Here is a 17,722-nt window from a genome sequence, read left to right as displayed (position 1 = left end):
CTTGCATTGTGTCGAGTCATAACTTCAAAATATAGGTGACTAAATTACAATTAAAATGAACAGGCATCTTGTAGAGGGGCTAACTGCTACCAGTAGGTGACACCATATAGATGTGCCATGATCAGTTGTAGAGAGCTGCACTAACTGCAGGGAGGCTCTATTTGGGACCACATATCCACCTGTAAGTGCTGATGGGTGCCACTGACGAGAAAAACCTTGGAGGCTATACCTGAGAGAGTCACAGAAGACAGCAGGTTAAAATCATGCCAGGGAATTCTTATGACTTAGGGGTTTTCAGACCTTTACTATTTGCCTTTCTAGACATGCTTAGATTTTTCTTAATGTTTCATCTCTCTTCTGAATTTGAGTGCCTGAAACCATTTTAATAAATTGTCACATTTTACCATTTTTTCATCCTAGTGGGAAAAAGTCTTGAAAAATAATTATACCACATGTATTTATTCAAGAAGCTCCCTGATAAGGTCAACCTGTGGCAGAAAGATATCAGCTGTCACGTTCTTTATTATCCTAGTATTTTATCTTTTATTCTGTTTCTCATCTTATGGACTTTTTACTGATTAGCTACTTAAGCATGGAGTAGGCAAGAATTCAGATGAAATTTTAAAACTGGCTAACAGCCATGTGGAGATACAATAGGAGAGAGAGGAAATTAATTTTATAATTTAGTAGAAATAGTAGCTGGATGGAAAAATTATTCTTTAGTTACTTTTCTTTCCTTTTTATTAGTGTCTGACCATGAGATTCTCCAATATCTCTCATGTGTAAGCCCTATGTTTCAAAGTATAGGTTAAAGAATTATAGATACCAGAGCCCAAGAGAACATTTCTATACAGCAAACATCTCAATTTATACATAAAAATTATGATTCAGATAAAAAGACTTACTTTTAGCAACTACTATAGTCACCATTTGCTGAATGCTAGTGAAAATTGAGGTAAGGTTCCAAAACCTTAATTTGACCGCCTTTTCTCCAAACTACATTTATTTGCCAAGGGTCAAAGTATTTGTGACAAATCAGATCACAATTAAGCACATCTGTTGAAAAACACTTAAAGCAAATTTATTCTTAATCCTTTTGTAAATTATAGTTTCCCTCAGGATAAATAGGGTGTCATTAATCTATATACTTTCAAGGCTAACCATAATTCCTGATATAAAACAGATTCTCATTAATAATTTGGTTAATTAAGTAAATATTTTGTCTTCTTCAGTTAAAAATTTCAATTAATGGAACAGAATAAAGAGCCCAGAAATAAACCCAAGTCTCTATGGTCAATTAATATTCAACAAATGGGGCAGAAGCATTTTATGCAGTAAAATAGCCTCTTCAACAAATGGTGTTGGGAGATCTGGACAGCTATAAGCAAATAAATAAAGCTTGAGTACCAATTTACACCATTCATAACAATAAATTCAAGGTGGATAAAAGACTTAAACATAAGTCATGACACCATAAAAGTCGTAGAAGAGGACATCGGCTGGAGAATATCAGATATTCCACAGATCAATATTTTCACCAATATGTCCCCTAGAGCAAGTGACACAAGGGAAAGAATAAACAAATAGGATCTCATCAAAATGAAAAGCTTCTACACAGCTAAAGGAAACAGCATTAAAATGAAAAGAGAACCAACTATATGGAAAAACAGATTTGCCAATGATACCTTGGACAAAGGTTTCATCTCTGAAATATATAAAGAATTCATATGATTCCACTCCAAGAAGACAAACAACCCAATTAAAAAATGGGCAAAGGACTTGAATAGACACTTCTCCAAGAAGGACATACAGAGGGCCCAGAGACATATGAAAAGATGCTCAGCGTCACTAGCCATCAGAGAGATACAAATTAAAACCACAATGCAATACCACCTCATCTAGGTGAGAATGGCCATCATAAACAAATCAACACACAAGTGTTGAAGACGATTTAGAGAAAAGAGAACCCTAGTGCGCTATTGGTGGGATTTCAAACTGGTGCAGCCACTGTGGAAAGCAGTATGGAATTTCTTCAGAAAACTAAAAATGGAACTGCCTTTTGATCTGGCAATTCCACTGCTGGGATTATACCCTAAGAGCCCTGAAACACCAATCCAAAAGAACCTATACACCCCAATGTTCACAGCAGCACTATTTACAATAACTGAGTACTGGAAGTAACCTAAGTGCCCATCAGTAAATGAATGGATTGAAAAACTATGGTATATTTACAGGGGTGTGAAACTTATTTTCACAGGAGACCACATCAGCCTCTCAGTTGCCTTCAAAGGGCAGAATGAAACTTTTGGACTCTATAAATGTAATTACTCCTTAACAGTTAAGCAAGAGCTTGGCGCTGCCACTGGATAGAAACAAGGTGTTGGGCTGGATAAAACAAAGTGGAAGGTTGGATTCAGCCCACGGGCCTTGTGTTTGCCACCTGTGATTTACATGATGGAATACTATGCAGAAAAAAGAAAGAAAGATTTCCTACCCTTTGTAAAAGCATGGGTGGATCTGGAAAGCATTATGCTAAGAGAAATGAGCCAGGCAGTGAAAGACAAATACCATAAGATCTCACCTTTAAGTAGAACCTAATCAACAAAACAAACAAGCAAGCAAAATATAACCAGAGACTTTGAAATTAAGAACAAAAAGACAGTAACAAAAGGGGAGGTGGGAGGGCATAATGGGGAGGAGAGGGAAAGTGTTTTCAGGAACAACTATATAGAACACATGGGCAAAACCAAGGTGGGGATAGAAGCAGGGGAAGGTGGTGGGAATGGCTGGGGCAGGCTGGGCCACTCCCCCTGGTAAAAGCAGACAACTGTACTTGAACAATAAAATAATTTAAAAATAAATAAAATTCAGACAAGTTTGTGAGATTGTTGCTCTTGTGTTGGACTCTTGAGAGGCAAGATGAGTTTACATCTGTTGATGGACTTGGGGCTGAGGAGGTGCATCACCTCTGGAAGAAATTTAAGTCTCTGGCTCTCAACAAAAAACAGCTCTTTCTCTGGATGCTCAGCTTGCCCTCAGGAGACTCCCATTTGAGATGTTGTTCATTACAGATGTGAGAGGAAAAGCAATTGATAAAAGAAGCAGAGTGTAGAGACTCAAGACCTCATTACCCAGACAGACTTTAATCGTGCGATTTGAGAAAAAGGATGATTGAGTATAGTAGAATATGTAATTCCTTAGTGCCTGGAAGGGGCTCCCTCGCCAGCTGAGCAGTGATAGGCATAGAAGAATCCAGATACTGGTTCATGTTTTAAGAAAGAACAAACAACACTGAGACCAATGCTCACCCCAGATAATTTTCCTAAAGCCTGTGTGTGTGTGTGTGTGTGTGTGTGTGTGTGTGTGTGTGTGTGTGTGTGTTATTAATGGAGCTCTCATGGTACTTTCCTTGAACAAGTCAGAGTTGTTGAAGGTCTAATATGCCTTTCAGAAGGAATGTCCTGCACATATGAAAAGAAGGGAAGTGAAAATAAAGCCACCTGAATCCAAATAAAAAGGCTCATGCAACAGGGTTTTCAATGGGGTCCTAGATTTTAGGAATGAAAAAAAAGATGGAGCTGAGGGCTGGATGTGTGGGAGGGGTGTAGAGGAGTGGGAGAAAGGTACTTGGAAGAGGCAGTTGTGGTGGGGCTATTGTTAACACTCTTCTCTGTTATGTAAACCCCAGGGCCCAATGAAGGGAGCAGATTAAAAAGAAAAAAACAACGAGAATTGTTCATGAAAAGTCTGGGCAGTTGAGAGTTTAGCGTTCTGTGGAATTGCTTCACTGATACTGACAACTTCAATGTTCCCAGGGAGCTATGTTTAGATTAGACATTCTTCTGAAAGCCCAGATTACTTCTAACAGCTGGAGAGTGAGCCCCTCCCCTACCTCCCCACCTCTTTTCCATTTCCTGCTGCAGACCATCTGAATAGGGAGTTTAAAATTACTAAACATCTTTTAGGCAAGGAGCCTTTAATTTTGGAGACTGAACTGTCAAAGACCTTCAGAAAATTTATGAAAGAAAGTGGGGGGCAGGGGAGAGGAGCGAGTGGGAGGAGAGACGGGGAGAGAGAGAGAAGAAAGGAGAGGAGAGAAGAGAGGAAGTACAAGAAGAAAGAAAGAAAGAAAGAGTAGAGAGAAGGGAGAAGGAAGGAAGGAAGGACGGAAGGAAGGAAGGAAGGAAGGAAGGAAGGAAGGAAGGAAGGAAGGAAGGAAGGAAGGAAGGAAGGAAGGGTTGGTATGTCTGGTAAGTGACACTTCTAATTTGGTGGCTGTATAGTTATTAAGCTAGAATTGTTGGATATTCTGGTGTTATTTGTTTACCTTGACACACAGAATGCTGAGAAGTACAGGGAAATATGGTGACAAAATAAGATTAATAAGAGGAAACAAATATATTTTTAAATAACTGGGTTCTGAAAATCATAGAATTTGTTTCCCTAAGGAAGGGAAACAGGAATATTACCTAATTGCAAAAACAGTCATTAGAACATCATTGTATGTTTCACAGATAAAAGTTCACTGTTACTAATGTCTAACTTTGTTTTTTGTGTGTGAAAATTAAAATCAAAATCAGTACCCTGATGGAAAGCAATAACACAAATAAGAGAATATGCCAGAAAAGCTTTTCAGGAGGATTTTGAAAAGCTTTGGAATATGCTTTGATTAAAAGGAAAAAGAAGAGAGAGAGAAAAGGAATCCCAGCTACTGCTTTTCACAAAGCATGGTCTGGGGAAATGTAGCTGAAAGAGGGACTTGTTAAAATAGGGTCTTCTTGGAGAGGTATGCATAGGAGGTGAAATACTTGTGACCTAGGAACTTCTGGCCCTCTTTTCTGCAGATTCCACATCTCCATCCAACTAGAGTAAAACCAAAGAAACATTATTCCATCTTATATGCACAAATACTGCCATTCTACACTTTTCAAATGCATAACGAAGAAAAAAATGTTAAAGTAATTTTTAAGTAAATATTGATTAATCACATACTATGTTCATAGTTAAATTTCCTGGATATATTTGTGGGGCTTGAATGGATTGATGAAATATTTATTTTAGCAGTAATAGAAGATTAACTGATTGATGCTATTCTATACTTAGTTTTCATGATCTTCCCCATATTTTCTGATAAATAGGTCTTTCCTTCAGTTATTCATTTCAACATTTACCAAATTGAAGCAGGAGATAGTCAGGAATAAGGAAACTCTGGAAGTGCCCCAGAACTAAGACAAAGGACATCATTACAGAACAGAGACCCTGCTCTAAGACCATTTGACCCTGCTTTCTGGGAAAGCACTGAATCATGGTGAATCATGAGTGCACCTGTGCAGAAGATACTACATGACCTCTGTTTCATTCTAATAGCATTGTAACAAATTAGCACTGTGGGATCCCCATCCCTGGTAGCCAGTCAATGAAAATCATGGGAGACCACATTCACAGAAGCTTTAAGTAATATAGTTATTTGTGCATATGCAATAAAACCCACCAAAATTAGCCAAGAAATATCTACCCTATAAGAATAGAATACCTCCAGTCCCTGAGGTCAAATTCTGCCCAGAGTTGGCCGACTCCCACATCTGCTCTCTCTCTTTCTGCTATAAACTCCCTGTATTTGCTTCAATTCTTTGTCCATGATCACCAAGAACCTTGTTATCTGTGCCCATCTGTGACAGTTTTTTGTGAGCCAGCTAGGAGAAGATGCCAGAGTGCTAAGCACCCTTTGGTACCCTGGCACCAAGGGATACCCCTTTCCATTGCCATCTATTCTGTTTTGGTGAGTCTGATGTTCCCTGATGGAAGGATGGCCACTAAATTGAGGTCTTAGGTCAGGCAGTTAAAAACCACAGGGATGCCTGCCACTTGAAGCCACCTGTAATAGGATAACTAGGTTAGGATTAGCCCCTGCCAGGAATGAGAAAATGTCTGTACTCTAGTCAGGAATACTGTGTAAACCACAAGGCGTTGCCCCATTCTGTGGTCACTCCCTCATACACATAGTTTGACCTTCCATGTGGATATCAGTCACCACCCTGCCTGTGCTATGACTTCCTTTTAAAGTATCTTCATCAAGGCCACAGACAGTCTTTTATGCTTGCCCTCCCTGGCTGACTTGTGGCCTTTATACCTGCACCTATACCCCACTTGCCTTTTTCTGTGGGAAAGGTTCCTGCTGTATTTGTAACCAGAATATCTATTTTGAGGGTACTAATAGTCCCTTTGCTAAATATAGTTTCAGGAATGAGTCGCTCTCATCTTTCACATGTATATATTATCATTGCAAGCACCAACATTGGCCAGAGCTGCTTAACAGGTGCCTACTGGTCATTTGTTACCAGATATGGTCACATGGAGCCACTCTTGCCCAATAAATTGAATTTGAAATTCTAAGGTTGTTTACTTGCCTCTATAGGGATATTTTAACTTCTGCTCTTGGTCCATCATCCCACTATGAGATCCACATCCAGTATGGGGGGTTGATTAGACATCTCTTAAGTTCCCTTCTAGGGAAATTTCAAACTCAAGTATAATTTCCTAAAGTTCTGGAAAAAATTAGATAGAACAATACCCGAGTGTCCTCTTTGTTACTTGGAAAAGAGTCATTTTATAGTAAAGTGATCTTGATGTCCCTCTTGGTGGTTTATGGGACCAGAAATTTTTTGCTAGTAATATAACTCCTTTCCCTCAGAGCTGAAGACTTACAGGAAAATGAGTGTCTCCATAGATGAAAACTACAGGAATGGAAACATACTCAGGCTACCTGGGTAGAGCAGCAGGTCTCGCATCATCAGGTTTACAAGCAATTGCTCAAGGATGCTGGAGTGTTTCCCTCCCAATTGTTCTGTGGAGCCTGAACACTCAGTAGGACCATGGATTATGCAAATAGTATCTAGGGAACTCTAAATCTCTGAATTAAGTATAGAAAAAGAAATAAAACTAGACTGTGGTGACCCTCTCAAGTCTTTTAGATTTCCGTTGGCTGACACTCATTAAAATTTCTTTCAGCAGAGATATCTGTTAGGTTGATAGGATCTCAGTGGATGCCCTGTGGCTCACTACTAAATATCCTGAGGCAAGAAAAGAGGGACACCTATAGATTTGGAGAGACCTTTCTCACTAGGATCTCTTTCTCCAGAGATGTCTAGTAGGTCGGTGGGATCCTGGGGAACATCCTGTGGCTCACTAGGAAAGCTCCTGAGGAAAACAAAGAAGTATGCCTCTAGATTGCACAGGAGTATCTGTGTGTGTGTGTGTGTGTGTGTGTGTGTGTGTGTGTGTATTTCCTTCTCTTTAGGATCACCACAGACAATATGGGAACCACACCTCACATCCCTTCCAAATCACCACTGGGTTGCATTCTTAGCAGTTGGGATAAATTTAACCCTAAAAATGTTTAAAAAAAATGAGACTAGTACTCTTTTTTAACTCAGCTTGGCCTCAGTATAAATTAGGAGGCAGAGAGATACGGCTTAAAAATGGGAACAGGAATTATAATACTATACTACAGTTAGATTTATTATGCCAGATGGAAGGCAAATGGTTTGAAATTCTTTATGCACAGGCATTTATGGCTCTGTACTGAGATACTTCATTTTGCTCTGGCTCCACCCTGACAGAACCAATGGGCCCAAGTGTTGATCAATTAGGAGATACCATCCTTAGTTCCCCACCTGTCTTTCAATGGAGATTAAGGGGATTTCAGAGTTCAGGAGTCTCTGTCCCCACATTAGAAGGATCAATCTCTCTACCACCTTATGCTACAGACTACCCAAAGCCACCAGCTGAGGATAAACTCAACCCAGCAGGACATACTAGGAATGGCATTTCATATCTCCCTACCAATGGTATACTCCTACCCTTGAGAGAGGTAGCAAGCACCAAAGGAATTATAAAAGTACAAGTGCCTTTCTCTGTAACTGATTCAAAACAATGTAAAGGCAAGCTATAGAGTTTTTTGGAGGACACTTTATATTTCACTAGTAATTTCCAGACTCTTACTTCAGCCTTTAGTATATCTTGGGGGGATTTGTACATAATTCTGCACACCTGATCTCCACAAAATGAGAAACAGTGGATCTGGGAGGAAGCCTATGAACATGCAGACCAGTTGCATACTCAGAACCCAAGCACTAACTAGGTTGCCTCCCAAGCCATTCCAGACAAGGATCCTGACTGGGGATATAATACTCAGGTGGGAATCTGGAGTAAGGATGCAATGACCAATTGCTTAGTGGCAGGAATGAGAAACTACATTAGGAAACCTGTAAATTATGAAAAGATTATGGAAATCACCCAGGGCAAGGAAAAGAACCAAGCTCTTTTCAGAAACAGACTAGAAGCCTTCCAAGAATATATGAACTTTTATCCATTCTCCCTGGAGGGTCAAAGCTTGATAGGACATTATTTTATAAGTCAGTCTGCCCTTGATATTTGCACAAAGCTTCAGAAATTACAAATGGGCCCACAGACCCCCGCCCCAGACCAGCTCATGAATATGGCCTTTCAGTCTTTAACAATCGGGATTTGGAGAAAAGAAGGAAAGTGAGAAGCAAGCTGAGCTCCTTGCACTAGGTAGCCTTCAGTAATATTTCTGCCAATAGAACAGTAGTTTCTATTGGCAGAAACTAGCCCTATCAGGGAACTGATTCTTTTGAGGCTTGGGGAGGCCTCAAAAGAATCAGAGGTGAAAGAATCAGACCTATTATAAGTATAAGCACTCCAGATACTGGGCAAAGAACTGCACTTGACCACCTCTGGGACCCTGTTCTCTATGCAAGAATATCAGTTCTGACCCCTGGCACATGAAGGTAGACTGACACCATTCCCAGGGCGGAAAGGAGTCATCAGCTAAGGCCATGGCTATTCTCAAAGACTGAGTGTGTCCAGGAAACAGACTGGCCCCAGGGAATAGGTATATTCCCATTTCTACCAAGGAGCCTCTGGTAACTCTGGATGTGGAAAGTAATAGAATTAACTTTCTTTTTGATACTGGGGGCACTTATTCTGTCCTTAATTCTTACTGTGGGCCTCTTTCCTCCAAATAAGTTGAGATAAAGTGGTCAAAGGAAACCTTAAGCTTATTTCTGTACATTACCTATCACTTGCCAATTTGAGAGTCAAATGTTTGAACACTCCTTTTGATTGTTCTTCAGTGTCCCATTCCTCTGTTAGGTCAGGGTCTTTTAGCCTGAATGGGAACCATTTTTTGTTCCCTGAAGAGCCACTTGAGTTAAACAAGGTCATGATAATCAGTCATAGCTGTAACCAGGAGGAAATCCCAAGTTTGATTCTAGATTCAATGAACAGACTAGTTTGAGAGTCAGGGATTCCAGGAAGCACAGGCTGCGTTACTGGTTAATATCCAATTAAAGTCCAGGTCAGATTATCCTCACAGGATACAGTATCCTATTAAAAAAGATGTTCTGGAAGGGTTACAACTTATCATACTAAATTTATACAACATGGGCTAATAGTTCCTTGTCCATCTCTTTACAACACTCCCATCTTAATGGTGATAAAACTCACTAGAAACTATAGGCTGGTCCAGGATTTAAGGTTAGTCAATGAACCAGTAGTCCCTTTACATCCAATAGTAGCTAACCCTTATACCTTGCTCTAACAGGTACCTGATGATGCTCAGTGGTATTCAGTGTTAGATTTGAAAGATGCCTTCTTCTGCATACCTTTGCATACTGAATCTCAGTATTTCTTTTTTGAGTGGACTGATCTAAAGATGATGATGAATCAGCAATATACTTGGACTGTATTGTTTCAAGTGTTCAGGGATAGTCCCCACCTCTTTGCTAGAGTATTTTAAAAAGGATCTTAGAGAGCTACAGTTACAAGGATGAGCCACTTTATAATATGTAGATGGTATACTTATCTGCAGCCCCTCCAAGGAGGCTTCCATCAAATACCATCTAAAATCTGAATTTCCTAGATGAAAGAGGATATTGGGTATCAAATACAAAGGCTCAGATTACCTAATAAAATTAAATTATTGAGGGTATATTGTGACTCCTAAGTATAGGTCATTATCACAGGAAAACATTGAAGCCATTACTGAGTTAAGTCCACCTGCCACTAAACAGGAGTTTAACTCATTTTTATGAATGGCAGAATTCTGTAAGATTTGGATTCTCAACTTTGGGCTAATTGCCAAACCTTTGTACAAAGCCACTAAGGGGCCAGACACAAAACTCGTTATATGGGAAAAGGAATGTGACCAAGCTTTTAATAAAAAAAATCAAGTAGGCCTTAGCTGAGGCCCTGGCCTTAGGCATCCCTCATGTAAGCTTTTCTCTCTTTGTATAGTGGAGAAGCAAAGAATAGTTTTAGGGCTCTTAGTCCAATGAGTAGGGAATGAACCTCAACTGGTTGCAAAATTCTCTAAAATAACTGGACACTGTAACAGCCAATGTAGCCATTGTAAACAAATGGAAGTCATGCATTGCAAAGCCCACCAAAAGGGTATGTCCTCTATCTCTAAGAGAAATAAGAGAGCAGACAAAGAATCAAAGAAGGCAGCACTACAGACTGACAAAAAATAGCCTTATTTACTTTTGTAAATGGCTCAAATATCAAGCCCAAATATAGATCTGAGAAAATGTCTTGCTCTTTGGAACAAGGAGGTGCCTATGAAGGACTGTGGTTATATATTGGTCAGATATTCTTTCTTCCCTAGGCCAGTGGAAATTCTTAAAGGCTTTGCATGATTCCTTCCACATTGGAAGGGATGTTATAATGACTGTGATTAATAAATTATTCATAGACAGGAGAATAGCTATTACTATAAAAATATGTACCAGACCTGTACTCTTTGTGCCTATAACAACCCTGGGAAAACGCCATCTCTGCCACTGCTGATAGAACCTATTCAGTGAAGAGAATCTATCTTGGAGAGGACTGGCAGATTGATTTTAACAAAATGCCTCCTTGCAGAAGATATAAATATCTTTATTGGATGTTTTGAGGCTTTTCCAACAAGGACAGAGAAGACCACAGAAGTAGCAAAAGCTCTCCTAAAGGAAATAATACCCTAGTTTGGTCTTCCACAATCCCTACAAAGTGATAATGGGCCATCCTTCAATTCTAGGGTCACTCAAGCAGTCTTTAAAGCTCTAGGCATAAAATATAATCTCCATTATTCTTGGAGACCACAGTCTTCTGGAAAGGTAGAACAGGAAAATCAAACTTTAAAAAGAACATTAGAAAAACTTTGTCAGGAGTATTCTGGAAACTAGGCTATGTTGCTTCCTATAGCCCTCATGAGAATTAGGGGCTCCCCTAAGACCAAAACTAAGCTGAGCCCATTTGAAATGCTTTATGGCTGACAATTTTTAACTCTAGATATATTTGATATGGAGGCCCATCAAGCAATTAAGTATGTAATAAATGTAGGGCAAGTGCACAAAGCTTCACACGGATATGGAAATAAAATTTTGCCAACTCCAAATGAAAACTTTCAAACTACCATATCTCCAGGGAATTGGGTACCCCTTAAAACTTGGAAGGAGGGATCAATAGCAGACCAACTCAACCTTAAAAGGAAAGGGCCCTCTGCATTAGTCTTGAGTACTCATGGCTGTAAAGCTTTTAGAGGTCAATAGTTGGGTTCATATTTCCAGGGTAAAGCTGGCTTCCACTGATCCCAATCTGATTCAGAAACTGCTGGAGACCCAAAGCTAAGCTGAGGGATCAATAGCAGACCAACCCAACCTTAATTAGTCCTGTGAACAACTGAAAGACTTCAGATTCCTGTTCAATAGGAAGACGTTCTAAAACAAAAGTAATGATTAATGATGATGTACTAAAATCACCATTGTTTTGGATAGTTACTCTTCTTGGAATTTTTATATTACTACTGGTCCTCTCTATGAAGGCTTATATATTTCCTTTTTGGTGGAATCATATCTATGATTGTCCAAAATGAAAATATCTTTATTGTTTCTTTTAACCATTCTCTATTCACCTATACCCTGTATAAGGAAATGGGATGAAAGTTCTTTAGTAAATGTTTCTAAAAACTTAGCAGCAGGAGAAAATCTGGCCCGATGTTGGATGTCATCCAAACACAGACACTCTTTCAAGATATAATGCTCATATAAAAGCCTACCCAACATCTAATTAACACTTAATCAATGCTTTGAATTCTTCTGCTTTTTTCACGTGTTTCTCTTTATTTAAGAGTCAGATGGGCCATGGAGGATGATGGTGGCTATGTAAGTGGAGGATGTACCCACATCCTCATGCACCCAACTGGAACATATAGCCAGTCTTCTGAAAATCAAAATGAAGATCCAAAAGAATCCCAGCCGATATGAAGTTTAGAAGCCAAAGTATACATAAGGTGATTCAAAATGGGTGCATATAAGGTGGAAATTATAACAATAAGTAAGGCTGCTAGAGGAGAGAACCCCAAAATATAGAAGCCACCAAGATGTAAAGCCCAAGCACAACAAAAGAGCCAACACAAATGGAAGAAGGGGCAACCTTAGAGCATCCAGACAAGGAGATCAAAGATATTGCACCACTGAGTGACACAGAAATCCTACCACAGAAGTTCATTATATAAATACAGCTGGCAAAGCAGGGTATCCAGCATTGTAGAAACAAACAAAAAGAGTCACTTAAAACAGTAAGACAGGGTGACAAAGGAAGAACCTGTAATATAAAGGAATGGAAAAATTTCCAGCAAAAGTGGTAAATGCAGTGAAGGCAAGCAAACAATTAGAATAATATTCAAAAGACTGGATATAAGGATGTCCAAGAAAGTCAGTGATAACTACAAAGAACTGAGTGGGAACTAAAAAGCATAAAAATTGAAATAGAACCAATAAATAAGAATCAGGAAGAAATAAAGAATACAATATCTGAAATAAAAAAATACACTTGAAGGAGTTAAAATCAGGCTGAATGAAGTACAGGAGTGAATTAGTGAGCTGAAAGACAAGGTAGAAAGAAGTGCCCAGGTAGAAGAGCAGTGTGAAAAAAAGACTAAAACAATATGAAGATAGCTTAAAGGAACTGCAGGACAACATAAAACGCAAAAATAAATAAATACATGCATGCATGCATACATACATACATACATACATAAAATCCTAGTAAACCAGAAGGAGTAGAAAAGGAGCAAAGGACAGAAAATCTGTTTGAAAAAATAATGACCAAAAATTCCTGAACCTGAAGAAGAGAAAAGCCAAGCATGTTCAAGAAGCAGAGAGGGTCCTAATTAAGATGATCACAAACAGGCCTACTCTAAGACACATCATAATTAAAATGCCAAACTCCAAAGAAAAAGTCAGAATGTTAAAGGCAGCAAGGGAGAAACAGGAAGTAATACAAGGGGACTCAGATGAGACTAACAGCTGATTTTTCAACAGAAACACTACAAACCAGAAGGGAGTGGCAAGATAGATTCCAGGGAATGGAAAGCAAAGGCTACTGGGTGAAAAGATGAAGAGATTAAGAAGTATAAACTGGCTGTTACAAAATAGACGAAGATGAGCCCTGGCTGGTATAGCTCAGTGGATTGAGCATGGGCTGCGAACCAAAGTGTCGCAGGTTCGATTCCCAGTCAGGGCGCATGCCTGGGTTGCAGGCCATGACCCCCAGCGACCGCACATTGATGTTTCTCTCTCTCTCTCTTCCTCCCTTCCCTCTCTAAAAATAAATAAGTAAAATCTTTTAAAAAAATAGACAAAGATGTAAAGTACAGCATAGAAGACATAATCAATAATGTTGTTTTAACTATGTACGGTGTCAGAGAGGCACTTGAATTATTGGGGGAACACTTTATAACCTAAATGAATGCATATCCACTTTACACCTGAAACTAATACAAAATAGTGTTGAATGCAAACTTTAAAAAAACAATAAAGAAAAATATAATAAATGAGTTCAAGACTCCTCAAAAAAAAAAAAAAAAGAAATCAAAGGCTTCCAACCAAGACTGTACTACCAAGCAAGGTTCTTAATTAAAATGGACGAGGAAACAAGGAGTTTCCCAGACAAAAGAAGGCTAAAAGAATACAGTTCCATCAGCCAGCATTGCAAGTCATGCTAAAGGGATGGCTTTAACAAGATGAAGGAGAAAGCTGAGAAAGAGAGGAACACAAGTATAAAGGGAAAAAAATGGTGATGAAACAGTACGTATTTATAAAAATCTTTCATGTAAATGGATAAATGCTTCAATCAAAAGACATAGGGTAGCTGAATGGATGAAAATACATAATCCACACATATTTTTCCTATGAGACAGCCAACTCACAGCAAAAGACCTACACAGTCTGAAAGTGAAGGGTTGGGAAAAAAGTATTCCAAGCAAATGGAGAGGGGAAAAAACACCTGGGTAGCAATATATATATGACATGAAAAAGATTTCAGAACAAAGGCCATAGAATTCCATTGTGCAGCAGAGAGAAAGAAGGAGCTCCTACCCTTTGCCACAACATGGATGGAGCTGGAAAGCATTATGCTAAGCAAAATAGGCCAGGCAGTGAAAGAAAAAATACCATATGATCTCACCTTTCACAGGAACCTAAATAACAAAACAAACAAACAAGCAAAATATAACCAAAGTCACTGAAATAGAGAACAGGCTGACAGTGACCAGAGGGGAGAGGGGAGGGAATTTCAGGGGAAAGGGGAAGGGTTTACAGGAACAAGTATAAAGGAGAAATGAACAAAAACTAGGAGAGATGGAAATGGGAGGGAGGTGGGGAGACCTGGGGAGGTTGGCTGGGATGGGAGTAAAAGACAGAAAACTGTACTTGAAAAACAATTAAAAATATATCTACATAAATTTAAAAAAAAGAAAAACTATTTTGTGTTCCCAGTCATAAATGTTGGAAAATAGATGAGTTTCTTAAAATATCTCAACCCCACCCCTTCCCCCAAAACCCAAAGGCCATAAAAGAGACACAGGAGGGCATTTCATAACAATCAAGAGAAGAATCAATCAAGAAGACAAAAAAATTGTAAACATATATGCACTCAACATAAAAGCACACAAACATATAAGGAAAATATTGGAGGACTTCAGCAAAGAGTTAGACAGCAACATAGTTATACTAAGGGATTTTAACACCCCAGTAACAGCAATGGATATATCTTCCAAAAAAACCCAGCAAGGATATTGCAGCATTGGACAACTCCCTAGATGAATTGGACCCAACTGATTATAGATATGTATTAATACAAGTAACTGATTAAATATATATATATATATTCATATATAATCATATATATAGAGAAAGAACTATTATATATATATATATATATATAGTGTGTGTGTGTGTGTGTGTGTGTGTGTGTGTAGAGAGAGAGAGAGCTTTACATTCCAAAGAAGCAAACTACACATTCATTTCAAATGCTCCTCGAACATTTCAAAGATAGACCACATGATAGGACATAAAACAAGCCTATACATATTCAAAAAAATTGAAATTATATCAAGCATTTTCTCAGACCACTATGGCCTGAAACTAGAAGGCAACCTCAAGATAAACACTCAAAAACATTCAAATGAATGGATATTGAACACCATGTTATTATACAATGAATGAGTTAACAATGAAATCAAGGAAGATAGCAAAAGTCTCTGAAAACCAGTAAAACTGAACACACAAGTCTAAAACCTATGGGATACAATGAAGGCAGGCCTGAGAGAGAAGTTCATAGTGATACAGGCCTACATAAAAATGATAGAAAATTTCAAATAAACAACTTAATGCTAATCTACAAGTACTAGAAGAACAAAAAGTCTAGAGTGAGGAGGAGGAAGTGAGCAATCAAGATTAGAGCAGAATTAAAAGAATACAGACTGAAAGAACAATTCAAAGGATCAATAAACCCAGAACCTAGTTCTTTGAAAAAATTTTGTTCTTTGAACAAAATTGACACACCTTTAATCAGACTCATCAGGAAAAAAGAGGACTTACATACATAAAAAGAGAAATGAAAGAAGAGAGATTACAACTGACACCAGAGAAATAAAAAGCATTATGAGAAATTACTATGAACAAGTATATGCCAAGAAATTTGAAACTTTGGGTGAAATGGACTACTTTCTAGAAAATATGATCTCCCAAAACTGAATGAAGAAGAAACAGGAAGCCTGAACAGATCAGTATTAGGTAGTGGAATTGAAGCAGTAATAAAAGAACTCCCAGCACACAAAAGCCCTGGACCAGATGGTTTCACAGGAAAATTTTACAAAACATTTTTTTGTAACAAAGAGCTAACCTTTGTCTTCAGTTATTCCAAAAATTCAAAGAAGAGGGAAAACTCCTGAACTCCTTTTGTTAGGTCAGCATCATCATAATCTCAAAACCAGATCAAGATATAACGAAGAAAGAAAACCTCAAACTAATATGGCTGATGAATATGGAAGATAAAATTTTCAACAAAATATTGGCAAATTGGATCCAGGAATACATTAGAAAGATTATACATTAAGAGGGATGCATCCTAGGAATGCAGGGATAATACAATATTTTCAAATCCATAAGTGTAATACAGCATATAAAAACAAAATGAAGCTCTGGCTGGCATAGCTCAGTGGATTGAGTGTGGGCTGAGAACCAAAGTGTTGCAGGTTCAATTCCCAGTCAGGGCACATACCTGGGTTGCAGGCCACAGCCCCCAGCAACTGCACATTGATGTTTCTCTCTCTTTCTCTTTCTCCCTCCCATCCCTCTCTAAAAAATAAATAAATAAAATCTTAAAAAAACAAAAATCAATGATCATGGTAATAGATGAGGAAAAAGCATCTGATGAGGCACAACACCCACTTATGGTAAAAATAGTAAAGTAGGCATAGAGGGAACATACCTCAACATAACAAAGGTCATATATGAGATACCTACAGCCAACATCATACTCAATGAGCAAAATCTAAAATCTTTCTCACTAAGATCAGAAACATGAAAAAGGTGTCTCTTTCCACCACTTCTATTCAACATAGTATTGGAAGTTGTAGCCACATTGATAGACAATAAAAATAAATAAAGGACATCCAAATTGGAAAGGAGTAAGCAAAACTCGCATTGTTTCAAGAAGACACAGTCGTGTATATAGAAAACCCTATAGAATCCACCAAAAAACTACTCCATCTAATAAGTGAATTTGGCAAAACAGTGGCATACAGAGTCAATATTCATAAAGGGATGTTTGTACACCAATAAGGAAATGTTAGAAAAAGAAATCAAGAGAAAATACAATTTACTATAGCAACAAAGTAAAGTTCCTAGCAATAAACCTAATGAAGAAGGTAAAAGGCCTGTACTCAGACATCTACACAGAACAGAAGAAAGAAATTAAGGGACACAGAAATGAATGGAAGCATATACCATGTTCATGGATTAGAATAGTTAACATCATCAAAATGCCCATGTTATGCAAAATAATTTACAGATTCAACACAATACCAACTGAAATACCAAAGACATATTTCACAGATATAGAACAGACATTTCAAAAATCCATGTTGAACCATGAACAACCCCAAATAGTTATGGCAATTTTGAGAAAGAAGAATGCAGTAGGAAGGATCGCAATACCTGATATCAAACTATATTACAAGGCCACTGTAATCAAAACAGGCTGGTACTAGAATAAGAACAGACACATAGACCAATGGAACAGAATAGAGAGCCCAGACATAAACCCAAGTCTCTATGGTCAATTAATATTTGACAAAGGGGGAAGAAGCATAAAA

Source organism: Phyllostomus hastatus, unplaced genomic scaffold (assembly GCF_019186645.2).
Source record: "Phyllostomus hastatus isolate PE091 unplaced genomic scaffold, TTU_PhHast_1.1 phas_scaffold_39, whole genome shotgun sequence".
Taxonomy (NCBI): domain Eukaryota; kingdom Metazoa; phylum Chordata; class Mammalia; order Chiroptera; family Phyllostomidae; genus Phyllostomus; species Phyllostomus hastatus.
The sequence above is the reverse complement of the archived record's forward strand: the minus strand, read 5'-3'. Positions refer to the sequence as shown.